We start from the raw sequence: 18881 nt of genomic DNA on the forward strand, positions 1-18881 counted from the left end.
ATATTTGCTTAAAAAACCCACTTATTTTAAAACTTAAAATTGACACCAGTTGACATGACAACTGAACAGCAAATGCATTCACGCTTAATTTAAGATGTCACGGTAGGTAGCCATTCTTTATGTCCTGTATATTTCACCAAGAACTTGGTGAAAATATACAGGAGAGCATTCCTTTTCCAGAGCACTCATTCACTTGTTTCTAATCTAGCTTCAGCACCCTGCACATGTGACATTCTGATTGGTTCCAGACAAACGCAAGTGTAACCATTCTGGGCAAAGTTTGGGACAGGGTGGAGGGGGGGGAGGACTCACAGCCTCTGATTGGTTGAGGTCAAGGCTAAAGTTGTTAAGCTCTTTCAATCAGTGCTGTTTACAGGCAGCTTTTCAGCTGCTGAAGTGTTGACTCAGCTTTTCTGCCGGTTGGCCCTCATGCTGCCTGCAGAGATGTAACACTTAGCCGAGCCTCAGAAAGCTCCGCGGTTCAAGTCGCTTGTCCTTTCAGAATTGTTCCTTTTACAAATGGGCAATGGTCTCATGGCTGGGCTTACTGTGGCTGCGCTGTATTGAAGCGAATCTTGCCTTGTTGAGCTGTATCGGCTCTGTGCAGATGTAGAACCCCTGTTGGGAATCAGGGAGGTGGACAGCTGGACTAGTGTTCACTTATAGGAGATTGATTTGCTGCTTCTTCTGTCAAGTTTACCGTCGTACCACCGTAAAACCTCTTTTCAGTGTTACTGGTTTGATCTTGTGATTCATATGACACACTTTCTCAAAGTGTTTTGGAGTGTTGACTCCAGATTTACATCGCGGGTTTATGTTTTTCATTGACTCTGCATTTTTTTAACTTTGCTTCATTTCCTAGTCTGCCCAACTTCCTCTTTTAAGCTTGGACTCTGTCTCCATCATTCACAGTTCCAATTAACTTAAATGCATAGATTGAAATTTCTGCTGACCCAGCCATTCACAGTGTAGTCATCTCAATCTGACCAAGTGAAAAGAGTGGTATGTCGCAATTTTAGGGGGTTTTGGTGGGGGGGGGGGGGACTTCAGGGTGTACAGAGTACTCAGAGATGGAATAGTTCCTGGTTTTTACTGTTGGCAAGTTTCAGGATGTCTAGATCACTGCATTGCACCACGCTCATTAACATAACAGAACGTCCGCTAGACCTAAAACCCGTCTATCAGATGATAAAGCACTTTTTGGAGCTCTGACTGTATTGGTTCTGATTTCATATTTCTTCAGCTTTTCTGAGTCAAAGAACAGTAGGGCAGCATGATTTTTTATATCTTGTATATTTTTTTTATCTGCAAATTAAAATGACAGTAAGTACTGCTCTAAGAGGTTTCTAGTAAGCCTGAGGCCTTGCTGAGTTTCCTGCAGATCTTTCCAGGATTGAAGAAGAAATAAAAGCCTGTTCTGTTCAGGATAGGGCCAGTGGAGACAGCTGTCACGTGGAGAATTACAGATATCTGAACTGTATCTCCCACATTGTTTAATATATTTTGTTATTTAGAACTCATAGTAGTAATGCATTACATTGTGTAATGTAGTGTATTATATTGTATTATAAATGTTTAAACAAATTGAGGCATTTCACAAGGCTTTTGTTTTTATCATTTTTTTATCATTCCTAGAAACAGGAAAGCTTTATGGGAGTGACTTTTTGTTTACTTGTTCTGTTATTTATTTAAAAAGGTGCTTTTGTTTTTCTTATCCAAACTAATGTGTAATCTTGCAATTCAAGTTGGGCATCAAGCCAGATCTGAGCAGGATGTTTCTTCTGAAATCCGTGAGTGACGTAAGAAAATAGAGACTCAGTTTTTCCAAATTCCCGATTTGCACTTTTTTGAAATGGTTGTTTTGTCTTCAAAGTTAAATTATTTTAGTCTAGATTTTTTTGTATCTAGAACCTGTAGTGGTTGTGTCTCTACTATTCCTGAGCACATAAGACAGGTCTCTCATGAGAGGAGGCCATTAGGAGCTGGTTTGGTTGCTTGCAGCTGACCGATATGAGGAGCTCATCAAGCTGTTCCTTGAAAGAAGCCAGGGTATCTACTTGAAGAAATTGGCTGGTTCTAGACTCCCAAAACCCGCTGAGTAATGGAGTGCCTCCTGTTCAGCTGAAATATAATGTTTCACTTTTGATTCTGAAGAAGTCCATTGGGTTGAGGTTGTTGGCGCTTTTGAGCATTCTGAATACTTAAATGAGGTCCCCTTGTTGTCCTCTCTGATCAACACCAAAAATATGCAGTTCCTTTAGCCTGTCAGAGTCAGGTGTTCCTTTGAGCCTAGAAATGTATCTGGTTGCTCCTGTTTGGATTGATTCTTTTTACAAGGTGATCTAACTTATCAGGTCTTCGTACATGCATTGTGCAATTCTAATATAATATATTTTGATTAGAATTCCACATTTTACCCGTAAATTCCTATATTCTGTTTACCATTTTTAAGTTTGCACGTATGATTATTAAGATGAATAAGAGTAGACATCCTTGTCATCCCTTGAGTACTCCATGAATTAACACCCCAATTTGAGCATTTTTCGCTTATCTGTATTCATTTTCTATCCATTAACTACTTCTCAATACCAGAACCTACTCTCTGGATGCCAGCTGCTCGAAGATATTGACAGTTCGTTTTATTAGGAACGTGATCAAAATCCTTGTGACAATCTAGATATGTCTTGTGTGTCCATGTTTGCATACAGCTTTTGAAAGAATTCATTGCAACTTCCCTATTTATGAATGGATGCAACATTAGTCATTTTCCAGGGGTTATACCTTTGCCCTAACTGACCGTTAGAAAACGTTTATGATGTTCATGCCAATGAATTGAAATGTCTTATTATATAGCATAGTATAGTTGGTAGAATGCTGTAAGACTCTAGAGATTTCTTTCTCAGTTCAGCTGCTTGTTGTTTGCTCTCCTCAGAATGAACACTGTTGCTGAAGCAGCTCAAAGGTAGATGCTCTCAGAACAGATTTGGACATTTTTAGGTAATCCTTCTTGTGTTGTTTATTCTTCAGAAAAGTTGGTTTTTAAATGATCATGGCCACTATGTGACTGATTAGAGTGCTTTTTTTCTAGTCCTCTGTCCCCAGTGTTCACTTAAGCAATAGTAGTGAAAGTAAAAATACAAGGGGATAAGATTCAGTTTCTTAGATACACATGATTGCTCAATAGGAAGCAACACAACAATCCCAATTAGGAAATACATGAAATCTACTTATAAACAGGGGGCAAGGAATATTTGTTATGAAGAATGCAGTCCAAAACAAAACCAAGTCTGTTGTTTAGCTGCATTGTACTGTGCTTGCATAATCCCTTATACTTTATTTTGGAGTTCCTGAAGAATGCATTGTAAAACAGCCCATTTACAATGGTGCTTGTAGAATTCTGCTAACCCTCAAAATGGAAAATGCATTTGCAGTTAATAATTTAGCGCCCATTATAAATTAAATACAGCATGAAAATTTAATGTTAGTTCTCCAGCAAGGGATATTATTTTTTGTGTTTTCAGACATCCTGACTGATGATCTCTGTGCTAGATTATATCATTTTGTTTTGATATCCTGCCTGAGTACTTTATTCCTTCATATGTTACTCATGTTGGTTTAAGTTGTAGGCTTTGCTTCTGAAAATTCTCAAGCCAAATTTAATCAAAAAGACAGAATTCCCTGACTGTTTCCCTTGCTGTTTGTTTCGTTTTTGGGACATCTTTAAAGGATTTCGGAACAGCCTTGGGATTTTGTGAACAAGCAAACTACTTAGTGTGATTCTCCATTTTGTAAATGATCATAGCTTGGCTTGTAATTCAGTGAAGTGAAATCACTGAGACGAGTCAGCTATCCACTTGGGAACAGAAACACTCATTGATATTTTTTGTTCTCTAAATTACTGCAGTTCCCAGGATGCCTTAATTACTGTCCTCAACATAAGCTGTCCCCTCATATAACAAAACATCCCAGGCTTGTATGAGATCAGAGCACTGCATCTCTGGGTCAGTGCTCTAAAAGCACTCATTGCATTCACCTGAAACACTTAATCCCAAATCTTTTGGAAAGATGGTCTTTGTTCCACGAAATCCAGGTAATTGGAGTTTGTTTGATGGGTGCAGAGTTCAATACAAATCGAAGTAGCCAAACGCCAATGAAGGTTGTGGTTCATAGTGAGATTTCAAGTGTTTAAAAGATGAAATTCTGTCTTAAAGTGGAACTGCAGATACAGTTTCTCAGACCGGTTATTAAATCTCGGGAACAAAATAAATTTATTGACGGTGTCGCAAACTTCTTCAAATTCTGAATTAAGCAAAAAATCATGAACTTTGTGAAAGTACTGTATGGTCACCGTGTTGTTGCAGGCCCCTGGACTCGCCAATGGCGAGATCAAGAGTTCCCAGGAACTGGGATGTGAAGTGGCCCTTCCTGCTCACTAGTCACTGTAATGCCAATGTAATGTGATGTACGAGTGAATAACTACAGGTTGTGCAGCAGACATTTCACTGCAGAACTGTTCCGATGTGATCTCCTTGAAGAACAAACAAGTAGTGTTTGTCGGCAGAAATGACTCGGAAGTGAAGAGCAATATTTCTATTGGACTAAAAGAGATGTATTCACAAGGCTCTTTGTTTGTAATAGAGCTGCTTCACAAGAAGTTTGGTTGCCTTGTTCTGAAACACAGAATGCGGTGCTGCACATACATGGACATTTTGTCTATTTTGTGATGTAAATTGGAGGTTTTACACGTTGACTTTCATTGTGGTTTGAAATGCACTCAGCAATGCAGATTCCTTCTAACCCCTAAATATAAAGATAGTGTGGCAGTTCTTCTTTAAAAGACTTTGTAAGAGGCTGTTTTTCATGATTTGCATTGAACTGTTAATGCTTCAAATTATCAGGTGAAAATGAGTTTACTTTCCATGTCTTATTTTTTTTATCTTAGAAAATTACAAGGAATAATTGATTTTCATCATAGCATTGTTAAATTTGTTTTCATCTCGGCATGTGACACTTCCTGAGTTACTTACTGTGAAATTGCATTTGCATTGTTTGGTCATATTCTCTGCAGAACAAAAAGTTTGATTATGAATGTCAGCAGATCAATTCATTTAAAATAAGTTGACAAGTATTTTTTTTCCTTTAGTTTCTTCAGAGCTCGTTTCTGAATTGGGTGCAGAAAACAGATTGTGCAGGCGTGCTCCAGAATTGTGGTGTTGGCTGTGGTAACCTCCCTTCAGCTGTGTCTGTAGATGTTGAAACAGCGTGGCTGGAACTGGGCAGGGCACAGGTAGTGTGAGTCCTCGGCTTGCTATACTTTGGGTTCTTGGCTGAACGCTTTGTCATCAGCAAAACCCATGTCAGTTCTGTGGTCAGCGCCTCGGTATCAGGGAAATACACTGCAAAAATGGAAGCCTCACAGCCCAGCTCTCTGAAGATGCGTGTGTTTACTTCCCCTAAAAATTGACTGGCATTTCAAATTGTGGGGAAATGGAACAGAACACACTCTTGTTCTACGCGCTCAGAGAAGCAGTGCAGCTTTGGAAGAAGGAAGGAGGGATTGTGCAGCAAGACAGGGAGAGTTCTCAGGTTTTAGTTTTCTTAGCCAAAACAGAGAGAAGAGTTTTAATTGAGCTTTCAAATTTTGTGGCTGAAAGTTAGGGAATATTGACATGGGCCCTCAGAAGCAAAGCAACGTTTGTGAGAAAGTTGGAATGTAAACTAAAGTTGGTGACGCTTGAATTGACTCTGTGTAATTTAATGGGAAAGCAGTAATCGCATAATAAGGCTGTTTACACAGTATGTGAATTACACTGTTCACTTAACGGAAGCGATTGATGCACATTCTTGACTTTAGATTGTGAGGAAAGTGAATGGAGAGATTGAAGCATCATGACAGCGTGACGTTTTATTTTTAAAAAGTTGGAGCTTTTAAAACACTTTCACCTAAGGAGCTGCTACAAGTTTTGATTTCAATAAGAATAAAGAGCCGATGGGTAAATGCCTCCTGGACGTTTTGCCCTTTACAGCTGATGTTGAAAATGTTAATGTAAAAATGGAATGAAAGGTACATAGTACAGTATTTTTCAAGTATTGTGGAACACTTTATTCTAGATGTTAAACTACTGAGCCCAGCAAACACTGGTTTGTAAATGATTGCTTGTCTGTTTTTTTTCCTCTGCAAAAGTTACTAGACAGATGTATTTTAGAATAAATGGGTCTATTTATTGAAACATATAACTGGAAGGGGTTGCTTAGGGGAATGTTTCTTGGCAACACTGTGATTAGTGAAAGTTGAAGATAGTGTGCTTCTCCCCCTATCTTAAAAGCCTCAAGGCTTAGACCATGCAAACTAATGTAAGCAATGTACACAACGGGTCTTTAAACCTGTGAGAGGGAAAAAATTGAGAGATCCATTAACTTGTAAAACAACAAAAACCTATTTCACAGGCACTAGATAAATGCCTTGTCAAAACCTTCAACGTATGCAAATACGTTTATGTTTTGCACCGAGGGCAGTTAGCTTGATTTGACAGAACCTGTGTGATTTAAATAACAATTGGAGAGATTTGCCTGCTCTGGATTATTTGCATGCCGATTCAATTTTCCCAGTCTGATCATCGTGCCGTGGCTCTCCGTGTGGGAGAGGTTTGCTCTTCCTTGGTTTGTTTTCACTGGTGTAATAGCCTGTATTTAGGATTCCAGTGGCTGCGATGAGTCTTGCACTAGTAAGAATATACAGAGAGTCCCTGTGAGGCTGTGAGCTCAGGATGGCAGGGCCCCAGGTCTGGGGAGATTTACACTACAATTATTCTTGGTAGAATGGGAATACTTTTAGGTAAATACTTTTCTTCACAAGAAGAAAGCGTCAAATGTGCGCCTCAGAGTTTTCCTTAAAAAGCTGACTTAAGTGAAGTTTTAACTCTTGAAGAAAATTAAGATTGTTTTAGCAAAGCAGGACAAACCTGCACAGTGGTAGCCTTTGTTTGGTATGTTCTGTTCACAGGTTTGCTTTAGTTTCTGGTTGGCTGTAAAAAAAAATTGACAAACTTTTTATTAAAGTTGAAGTTTATAATATTGTATGTTCAAGGACAAAATATAATTGTACTTGTACGTTTACGGGACACTGTTGCTGAGTAATACCGGCCTTTCCAGTGCAAAAGCTACATCCATTGCAAGGATTTGGCACATCCAGTTCTTTAGTTATTTGATTAAGTGCTACTTAGCTCAAACATATAATTTAGAAGCAGTTTTTGCCAAAGAGCTACACTGGAATGGATTGGAATCTCTGCTATGTGAGTACCTCTGGTATTGAATTTCAGCAATCTGCAGCACTCAGCTGTACAGTTACTCTTGCGTATGGGCTGTATTGTCATTTAGCTTTAGTATTGCATTTTCTAATTGTATTTGAAGTGTTAGGTTTTAAATTACAGAATAAAATATTTAATTAACCTTTTCTGTTCCATCTAATTTACACAGTCGAATACTTAAACTGGATTATTGAATTCTCTTTAAGAAGAATAATATTAGTGTTTCTTTGTTTAGGCTAAGATTATAATTTGTAAGCAGGTTTTTCTTTAGCATAGTTTCTTTTGATACTGGATATATACAGGTAGCTTTTTTTCCTCTTTAAATATAAAGCCTTATTGTGCTTAATCTATAAGCGTATATTTTAGTGAGCAACTGTAAATTCTGAAAACTGCATGTCTGACACTGTGATCTAGTCCTGATGTTTTTAATCCTATGGACTGAAGGTCTCACGGATATAATGTTGTATTTTTTCAATTTGGACATGAGCTTTCCATTGCTTCTACATTTCTGCTTTTATGGTTAAACTACAGCTACAGTTCTGCATGTCTGTAGTCACAATTTCCGAGTGAAGTCAGACATGCTTTGTCCTGATGCTTTTAGGAGAGAAAACACAAATTGTTGATACACAAATGTATAAATTAGCTGTGGCCCTGGCCATTTTTCATCTTCTTGGCTTTTACTGTTTATTGTTTGTACTGATAGACACTTTGATACGCCCAGGGGTGGGGTGCCATAACTGGATCATTACAGTAGCAGGTCTAGGTAAAACAAACACACAAACACAGCCATAAAGGTAACCGTTTGCTCTTTATTTGTAGTGTGTGGGAAAGAAAACAGAACCTCAGGTCCTCTTTGAGGTTTTTAAATGCACTTCTTGAAGTTTCTTAAGATAAACAGCAGGGCAGCTAAGATGTTTATTGGCTTCTTTCTGAAGCCAAAAACTTTCCCTCCTGAACATTCAAACCATTTAAAAAAAACTCTTCCCACTCTTCCAAAGGAAAGTTCCCAAAACTCAACATGCACTTCCACAGTCCCAGGGTCCCTGCTCTGTCGTTTCCTTCTCTCTTCTCCTGCCAGTGCAGAGCATTAGCAGAGGATCTGCTCTCTCTCTGGACAGCAGACAATGACTGGCAGCTGGAAGCCTCTGCTTCCTGTTTATTTAAATGCCACCTGACTGATTATCTTTCGCCAAGCGGGTCAGTTTACTGGGGGTGGCCAGTCATTCCCTGGAGCATTCTGGGGGATGCAGTAAAGAGGAGCCGCCATCGCGCCTGAACCTGTCATCCTGCCACAGCAATAACAATACAAAAACACTGTTCTCATTAAGACGACTGGAAAAGCATGGCTCTCCCCTGGATGGGAAGATATCCCTTTGCGGTTTTAGTTCCAGCAGTGCTGGCATCCATGTGTGTAGCTGTGATAAAGTGTCTTGCTCAGGGGAAAAGCAGTGTGGGCAGCAGGGACTGGAACCCACAACCCACCAGTTCTGAGTCCAGAGCCCTCACCCCTACAGTGCTTTCCTCCCTTCCAATATGCAAGGGACTGTAAAAGTTCTTACTTTATAATCATAAGTTATCATAAGTGATAATGTAGACTTCTGGGAAAGCTATTGGTTGGTCTTGTGAAATGTTGCATCACTTGGGGGTCGCTTTCATACAAGTCCCGAGTGGAAACAAATAAGAACACAAGAAGGGTTAGTGATTAGTGATTTAGTGAGTTTAGTAATTAATTGATCCAAGGACCTCATCTAACCATTTGTTGAGAAATGCCAGGGTATGGTCATCAAAAACATGGCTTGGTAGTGTGTTCCTTACACCCCAATCCTTCCAGTTTTCAGTTATAGATGCACTTCCACATGCAGTTTCCACTTGTTAACATACTTCATTTTGTATGTTAAGTGTTATGATGCTGAAGATTCAGGGTGGTGGTTTCTTGAACAAAAGCAGGTCATCGGAGTGTTTTATTATGAGATTCCAATTGACTATTTTCCCTCCACAGCTTTATGCTTTTGCCAACAAATCAATGTGGTTCTCTAACACGGGCTTCTGTAATTCTTTTGTGATTTGTCCAGCATGCTTGTGTTATACCACTGCCAATTGACAGAGACAGCCAGAATTCATCTTTCAGACCACCATTTGTTGGCATGCACAAAGTTGTCATTTATGACGATAACCCCATTGCAGTTACGTAGCTCAGTGATATTTAGTCACAATGGTGCCATTCTAAGAGTGCCTGAATCAAGGCTGTGATTCAGGCAATGATGTGGTGATAATGACGGGGTTTGCAGACTTTTCCTGATGCCCAGTTATGCTCACAAATAAATGTTGTATGAGAGTATTCATTACGAATGTGATGTTTGGGCCATGACTTCAGGTTGGCCAAGCTCTGGATTGGATTGATCACAGGTGTCTGAGTGGGCACCTAGAGCTGTGATGGTGGATGGGTGGACTCAGAATCTCCTTGGGGTGTCACACAGGAGACTCATTTCCTAGTTCTTTCTTTCATTAATAGATGTCATCTTTGCTTACACAAAGTATTAGTTGGGTGGGGGTGTATGCACACTTATGCAACCAGGGTGTTGTAGGTTTTTTAATTTCAATTACTTTTCCTAATAATTATCTACTTGTTCTTCTCTTGAATTTTGTTGGTTCCAAGGTCACATTAAAGATGGAGAACTGTCCGACATGATTTATCTAGATTTCTGGCTTTACATCGCAAAAACCTGCAATTTCAATAAGGGTGTGTAGATTTTGTATGTCCACTGTATATATATACCCTCCTTCTGCCCTGACTACACTTAGGTTGTTGCTCCATGCAGGAATTTTGCTGAAGTTTCCGTAAGACTTCTGTTTTCTTGATGTTGCAAATTGCAGTGTAGGGTGGAATGGCTGTGCTCCCTAGAGCCCAAGAGGATCTGCAGTAGAGTTTCCTGTGAACCACTAATGCTTAGCAGATGGCAGGCCAGCAAGCGCATGTTGTAGTTACACTGGGTGCTCTCATTTGCCCTCTTCTCTGAATGCATGGTAAACCTCCTTCGGTTGCACCACATTTCCTTTTAAATCCTTTTGAGCAACACTCGAGCGCTTGGTTTAATTTCTGTTTGTTCTTTTTTTTGGTCAGGGTAGCATTTACAGCATTTCAGAATTCGGTTTTCTGTCTTGTGGTTCTTTTCATTTTCTTTCCATGTGTTAAAATCGGCTCAGCTACGACCTGCTCACACCCATCACATCGGAACAAAAGATGTTGGTGTATTAATAACCCATGAGGACATAACAAATATGAATGTTTTGTATATGCTGAGTTATTCATTAACTCATAGGCTTTGAACATCATTACTATGAATTGCAGCATAAAGACGCGCAGTTATTTGTGGATACAAAGTACTTAATGATTAAAAGAACAAAATCTCTCAATACACAAACATTTGATGAGCTCAAGTACAAATCTAATGTTCATTTTTAATTCAAAGCAATCAAATAACACATGATTTGTACAAAAGGCTATGAAAACGTAATGAAAGGAACTGAATTAACCACCCAAATATTGCTTTAACAGTCCAAATATTAGGCAAATATCGCTTTCTTAACCAAAATTCCAGTACCGTAGTAAATGTAGTACTTGATATTTTAATATAAAAAATAACACCCTGTTAGTGTTGCTTATTGAGAACGTCTCAGAGTAAATATGTAATAATATTAGAGGGTAGGGTGAAACGTGCCATGTGTAGTGTATACTGTAAGACTTACCCAAACCCGGTTTTAATGGAAAAAAACAAACCTTTTACAGTTTTGGTCTTTTGCTTAGAAATTCAGAAACGTCAATTATTTTTCATCCTGACCACCCAATTTTGAAATCCCCTTTTGTGCGTTCTGCACGTCTCGTTTCATACCTGCTCACCCCGTGACCTCCTACAGGAAGTGTAGGTGGACTCCTCAGCCGACACGCCCTGTCTCCACACATCAGTGGGAACACAGCCCTGCACCAGAGCTTCGCTGGCGAAGAGAGGCGCATGCTTGCCCGCTTGCAGCTGGCCTCAAGGGTTACCAGCCTGTGGAGGTAACTGGCTATTCCCAGCCTTCTGGGGATCCTGAGTTCTGAGGAGATGCTGACTATTCCCAGCCTTCTGGGGATCCTGAGTTCTGAGGAGATGCTGACTATTCCCAGCCTTCTGGGGATCCTGAGTTCTGAGGAGATCCTGACTATTCCCAGCCATCTGAGGAACCTGAGTTTAGAGGAGATCGTGACTATTTCCAGCCATCTGGAGAACCTAAGTTTAGAGGAGATCCTGACTATGCCCAGCCATCTGAGGAACCTGAGTTTAGAGGAGATCGAGACTATTTCCAGCCATCTGGGGAACCTGAGTTTAGAGGAGATCCTGACTATGCCCAGCCATCTGAGGAACCTGAGTTTTGAGGAGATCCTGACATCAGTGGGAACACAGCCCTGCACCAGAGCTTCGCTGGCGAAGAGAGGCGCATGCTTGCCCGCTTGCAGCTGGCCTCAAGGGTTGCCAGCCTGTGGAGGTAACTGACTATTCCCAGCCGTCTGGAGAGCCTGAGTTCTGAGGAGATCATGACTATGCCCAGCCGTCTGGGGAACCTGAGTTCTGAGGAGATGCTGACTATTCCCAGCCGCCTGGAGAGCCTGAGTTCTGAGGAGATCCTGACTATGCCCAGCTGTCTGGAGAACCTGAGTTCTGAGGAGATCCTGACATTTACAGGAGCAAACTGAACGAAGTGCCTTGTTCAAGATTACTGCTTATTGGTTACTGTAATTGGGATTTGTACATATAACCTTCTGCTAACAGCTATGCCACCCATAAGTTTATGCCCATAGATAAAAATAATACATCTTACAGATATAAAAAAGATCCATAATGTTTTAATGTTGCTTGTAATTCCAGTGTCCCACAGGAAAACAAAATCCACACTTCGGCTACCTTTTATAAGTAGCACATTTATAAAAGTTACAAGGGCTTCTCATGTGATCTGCAGTGCAGCCCTGCTACATTTTTAGATTTTGTACAATCCTGAATTAGTTTTGCCGCCACCTTTTGTTATTCATGCACTTGCTACAGTAAATGCATTGATTCTGAGAGAGCGCTCCTCAGATGAACAGGTCCTGCTGGACTGTGAGCACAGTATTTACCTCCCTCTGAAGATTCCCCGAGTGGTTTTGGGAAGGCAGGGCTGCAGACAAGCTGTGAAATACCGTCGGTGCCCCGTGTAATTTCTCAGGTTACTGTGAGACGGCCCCCCGTAATGGTTAGTTCTCTGCGTATTCATGACTTGGTAACTCCAGACCCCTGCTCTCACTTGTACTCCCTAGTGAGCCGCTACTGTACTTCTGTTGCTTCTCTTCTTTGCAGCCCCTCTATATTGCATTAGAACTGAGCCATTGATATCACTAAGCTGGACTGGAGCCAGAGAAGATAGTTAAAGAGGGAGGCACAGAGAGAGAGGGGGAAAGAGAAAGCTTTCCTCCTTGCTGGATATGTGACTGAGCTGCAGATGCTCACTGCGAGGGCTGTGATACGGAACTGTGCTGCTCTGTGTGATGGGAACTGCAGTTGTGGCTCCTGCTCTTCTGCTGACCTCGTCATACCCTGGTTGAAGCCTTTTCTCCTGAGTTTTTCCCCTGTTTGTCTGTCCCACTGCAATGGTCCAGCACGCTGCTGCTCTGTGTTAGTGCGGTGTCTGCTCCTGCTCGTCGTTATTGACCGCCTTTCAAGTTGTGAGAATTTGAACTCTATTGGCAAATCAAGGTCAGTAGCTTCCTTTTTATTTATTTTTTTTTGCTTGCTTTTATTCCTGGCACACAAGTCCAGAATTTAATCAACAGGAAAACATCATCTGCTGCTTCATCTGTGTTCGGTTGAAGAATTTCTGGTCTGCAGGTCTTCTCTCTTGAGCGCTGCAGATGGCCTTTGATGATGAAGATTAACACTGTGTTTTGTAAACCAGCTCTTTTCTACCCCTTTTCAGGTCTGTGGCCAGACGTAGCACTCAGGTAATGCCAACTGAGTATTGTTTCCCCCCCTGCTATCAGCCGGACAGACTCAGTGGATCCAGTGAACAGTATCTTTGGAAGGATTTGGCAGGGTTCAGTAGCGGCAAATGTTCCTCTTTCCTGCATAACATAAGTGTACCTCAATATGTGATTCTTATTAGTATCTTCTGTCCTACCTAAGATTTAGCCTAGAACACCTAAGGGAAAATGTAGGATATATCAAAGTCTTTTGAAATCTCTTTACATTTCTTTTTTGATTTTATTTTATTTTGCAGGCTCGTTTTTTTCTTCTTAGAGATTAGACTTAGTCTGTGTGATCTCTGTGTTTAAAACTTAAAAAGGGAAGAAATAACCCCCCCAAACCCCCGGCTCCCGGTTCACCTTTTTTGATATTTTTGATATTTAAATGTTGAAGGTGGGCTTGTGGTAACGATCAGCTCTTTAATAAGGGTCTCCAAATTATTAAAAAGGTTTGCCACAGTCAAGAAAAACCACTGCAATTAACCATGACCAACCACTTCCCCAAAAAAAGCTTCTGAAGTGGTTTTCTGTTGTTTTTAATTTACAGCTTCAGGACAATTCTTGGTTACGGATCCTTATCTCATAAGTTAGGGGGGTATGAAAGATTAGAATGAATTTGGATGTGTCTGGTAAGGGTTAGCCTGAAGTGTAATCCAGTTCTTTTTTTCTTGGTCTGTGATGGCATTAAACATTGTAGTAGTTGTACAGACCGCAGAACTAAAAGAGCAATTGTTTGGTCTTGTCAGAATGTTGAAGGGACACTTCAGTCATGTGAACGGAGCTGCTGTGCGAATGGAATGTGTTGAATTTGAAAGATGCTGCTTTGTCAAATGCATGTGACTTAGCGGGGCATAGATGGGTTACATACCACCCAGATGACCTTTCGCTGCACCTTGACCTCCGAAATCGCCAAAACGGCTTGCAAACGTTGACCACGAACATTGAAGTCTGTTCCCTCCGGCCAGCCCAGCCTTTGTCTTGCTACCCAGAAGCTTTGTCTTTTTCGGGGATCTTTCTTTGAGCTGCTCTTTAAACGCTCGGGTGACAGACTTTAATCTGTAGCTCACCGTCAGTTCTCAAACACAAGACCAAATATATTTGCTTGTTTATTGGTCGGTATCTCTGAGAGTTTGTAATTTCTTGGCTTTTCCAATATGTAAAATAAAAATGAGATTCTTATGATACTTGTACTGTGCGCTTTTGATATTGATACCTGTATGTAAAAAACTGGTAAAGATCTATTGGACGAAAAGAAAATAGCGGTTGGATATCTGCAAGTGTGAAGTTTTTGTACACTTATTTGAGTTGTATTTGATTAAAACTGACGACTTGGAATAAATTGGCATTTTTCCTTGGTCATAGAAAGGTGGCACTTGAAAGGTGATGTATCAGTTTAAGATATTTGCATAGCGTCTTGTGAATCTGGCATTAGCAATGAAGCTTGTGAGCAGGTGAAAGAGTACATCTTAAGTCTACTGAGCTAAGTCTGTATCTGGGCAAAAGTGATTAGAAAATGGCTGAGTACTACTGATAAGATTTAATACGATTAATGAGTCTGAGATTTTTTGGCTTAGAAGCATATTCAAAAAGCAAGGTTTTTCTTTATGGGTTAATAGTTGGATGTTTGTTTACAGTATTTGATAAGTCAATATATGAAACAGACACATCCAGTTATTGAGAGTGTCTCTTCCTCTCATTGAGGAACTGCTCATTGAAATTGTACAATTTTGGGGGGTACAAAACCAAGAAGCATCACTATTAGTAAGGTTTCATGATTTTAAGAGGTGTGAAGATGAGACTTGGCTTCACAGCACAACTGCAGTGAGTGTAACTTCATGGCTGAATTAGGGCTTAAGGGGTAAAATCTGTAATTGGTATTGAATGGGTCACAGTGTACATTATCAGTCAATTTAACTTTTCTTTCACTATTTAGTATCCTAGATGGCAGGAAAGTGAGTGGCTACCAAAACAGGGCAGAAAAGAAAACTGTGCATATACTGGTAAAATTTTAATTTGAGTCTCAAAGTATGTAGAGGTAATGTGAGGACAGCACTGTGGATGTGTCAGTGTTGTAGGCAAGTTTGGGTTGGTAATTACAGGTCTGTCTGACTCTTAAACTGTAAATCATTTGCTTAATGCAGTGTATAAAGAAAATATAAATAGCAAGCCAGGAAACTCAGTTTATCTCCTGCTTCAGCGGAATATTTTAGAAATTCAGAGAATGTTTTTATCTGCTGTGGACATTTACGGGTATTCTGCATTTTCTTGCTTTTTATAGCTTCTAATGAGAAATAAAACATAAAACGTGAATGTGTCTTACTATAGGTATTAAAAGCAGGTGTAATAGTTCTATTGCTTTTTGGACCCTTCTGTTGTATATTGTGAATGCTTGTAACAGTAAGAACCCTTTTCATCTTTTGGGGGGGGGTTCTTTATTTTGTATTGGAAATCACAAACGGGTGAAATTTTTCAAACCCTGCTTTGTGTCGTGATGATGATGATGGTGGAAATCCGATCTGCTTTCTGTTCAATGTTGTAACCTCCCCAGCACCTCTTTCTGGGGCTGTGAGCACTGATATATCAGAGTGAACGGATTAGCCTCTTTAATATGGATACTTTAGCCCGTCAGGGGAGCCAGGATAATGATCCGGTAGTGTGGTTGAGCCTCTTTGTCAAACCGCAGACTTATAGAGTAATAACATTTCATCTGCAGCAGGAGAAGCCCCAATATTTAGTGTTCAGCTAAAAGCTCTGCTGTTTCCTTTTAGTCCACCACTGTGGGAATGGAGGAGGACTACGAATGTAGCAAATACAAAAGCTAAGCATAGGAGTGTACATTACAGGTGTAAGACCATTTTCTGAGGTCCAGCTCCTTTTTTGAAAGTGTGCTCTGATTCCTCAGTGAAGTGAATGCAGGCGAGATGGTTTGTAAAAAAGGGAAAGTGTTGTTCCTCCAGATCACGGCAGAGTAGATCCTTAGATCATGTGGAGCTTCAGAGACATGCTTGGCTCTTTGTTCTCAAATGCAAAACATTCAGTTATTATTCTTATAATTATTGTCATTGAGTGGTGGCATTTGAATTGCTTAAGATTTTGTGTTTAAGCATTTGCAATAAGCAATAAGAAGAGGAAAGGCTGTTCTCCAAGGTTAGAACTGGATGTGTTGCTGCACACAAATGAGTGCTCTCCAGCCTAGTGGAAGGCCCTTAAACTTACAGCGTGCTCTTTCAGAAACAAAACAGGATGTCACAAGCAGCGTGTCAGAGGGCCTGCACATGTTTCTAAATGGGTCCAGCTATTTTTAATGTGGTGTGGCAACAACTTTCCAGCCCACATGGCTGCAGAGAGCTATAAAATGAAGTCATGGTTCTGGAGTTGCAGCTATTTGACTTGTAAGAATTAATGTGGTGTCCCTGGACAGAAACACACCTGACTGCAGCTGGTGGACTCTGAAAGTAGGCCCGTCTCTTAGAAAATAAAAGACACCTGAAGCCTGTTTCTCAAAATGTAGGGTTACACAGATTGTAACTGAAAAATATCAAGACTTGCAGTAGCTTATGTATACATCACTGTCAACTAGAGAAAAAAAGTATCGTGACAGAATTATCTTGGCAAGCAGCAATATAAACTATACAATTAAATAAGCCAAGAGTGAATTTGTCTCCAAGCTGTCTTAACTGCAGGTCAGGACAGGTCTTTCTGGTTATTTTATGAGCTAAAAATACAATTTAAAAGCAATGCAGTATGACTTTCCATTGTCTGGATCTACTGCTCAGTGTTTGATTCTATTAAACAAATTCACAGCGAAGTACAGCTGCCTCTTTCAGGGAAGCAACTGTTGTGTCACAGAAGAGTGTATTCTTGTGTTACGCCCTGTCAGGCTTGTAGTCATTAAAACGCAGTATTTAATTGTGAGCAGTTGCAGTCGGTGTCAGCACCTGTGATCCTTTTGCGATAGACGTTTGTTAGAACAGGTCAGGTTCCATTTTAAGCAGTGCTGGCACAGACGTTGGTGACTGGGGCTTGCTTATACGGAGTATAATTACTCTGTACATTTAGAAGCTTGAATGTATTCTGAGGACCTACTGAGAGGCCTAACATTTACTTCCAGTTCTCAGGCGTGTTCTGATTTTAACCCTTTATGGGGTAGAAGGTTTGTGAACTCTGAATCTGGGCTTCTGGCCTACTGGAAGTGCAAAGTCATGTAAAATGACGGGACTGTGGAATCGAGGTGAGAACTGGACAGAGTCTATCTCCCCAAGAGCCAGATGTGAATCGTACGGCACTTGTTCATCCGCTACATGGATGAACAAACTGCATTTTTTCGTTTCTCGGCACACACATGGTTTGTTCTCATTGAATTCTTGGGTTAGTGTTTGTAGCTGAATCATTATTGTATGAATGCATTTCACTTGTTGTTCTAGATGATGTATATATAATATGTGTAACCCGGAATTTTATGCATCCAATCAACCAATATGCACGCGTTTTATAATTAAGGGTTTAATTTGACAATCTAAATAACATTCTGAATATTCATCATGGGTACGTTTGATGTGCAGAGAAAATTGAAAACATTTTGCATATTGCAGGAAACATTCCTGCAATATGCAAGCGTTCTTTATTTTTGTCTAAAATAAGTTTTAAGCTATAAAGGGTGAACTGGGCAAAGAAAAAAAATATACGTATAGCCAGTTTGCTAGTTCTTTTTCCATTAATTTTTAATTTCCAAATTAAAAGCCTGGTGTGCCTTCAGCCTCAGACTTGATATTGTGAAGGTTAGGTTTGGTAGTCGCAGTAAATTACTGTCCCTCATGAAGTGCTGTTTGTGGGCTCCAACCTGACAGGTACGTGTAGCTCAATTTAGCCTTGCAGTTAATTGCTTGGCATGAGAGTCATTTCTGTGCCAGTCTGCAGAGACGTGCAAGCTGTTCGAGGAAACTCTGCCAGCCTGGCAGCCAACCCCAGCAGCCAGATGGAGCTTCAGTTTAAGGCTAAATTCAGCCAGAGACCCTGAAACTCTGGGGCTCCACAGTCTTGCTCCAGGAGCATCTGTCGTCTTCAAGGGGTTTTCTCAGCATCCTGAGTCAGGATTGCTGTGAGCTGATATTGGAAAATGGAGTGGGGCTGAGCCTCCTCTTCCAGTTTCTGGCTTCTGTGAAAACAGGAACAGCCTGAACCCTGTTAAGATGCTGAGATCATCTTAGAACACTTGTCTTGTGATGCACCCCGAGACTGTCAGATGTATGAAATTGTTTTTTACATTTATCCCAACAAACTTTGATTTTATCACAGCATTGTTCAGAGGCTTTGCTACATAATGTGTGAATTACAATTAAATGATACAGCACCATGCAGAGGGGTAGTAGGCTTATTGGACATATCACAAGTGACGTTAGGAGTCTTTAAGTAGCGCATTCTTCTGCTTGTGCCTCTCTCCCTAAAAACAACTGCAGAACCCATGAGGGAATTATGACTCTGATGTGCACCTGAGTTTAAATTCGTTTAGATGCGCCAGCTGAAAGCTAAAGCATGAGAATCCA

General features: G+C 40.5%; 1 protein-coding gene across 15 annotated transcripts in view; it reads left to right on the plus strand.

Moving 5' to 3' along the window:
- The window catches only part of gab1 (GRB2-associated binding protein 1), a 93814-nt gene that overhangs the window by 7225 nt on the left and 67708 nt on the right, over positions 1–18881 (plus strand). The window contains exon 1 of one of the 15 annotated variants that reach the window (XM_088910166.1): positions 13033–13072. The exons of the other annotated variants lie outside the window; for them this stretch is intronic. The gene's annotated coding sequence lies outside the window, so the exon portion shown is untranslated. Of the gene's footprint in view, positions 1–13032; positions 13073–18881 lie in introns of those variants that run through there. 15 annotated transcript variants of the gene reach the window in all.

This window comes from Atractosteus spatula, chromosome 1, assembly GCF_055471065.1.
Source record: "Atractosteus spatula isolate fAtrSpa1 chromosome 1, fAtrSpa1.hap1, whole genome shotgun sequence".
Taxonomy (NCBI): domain Eukaryota; kingdom Metazoa; phylum Chordata; class Actinopteri; order Semionotiformes; family Lepisosteidae; genus Atractosteus; species Atractosteus spatula.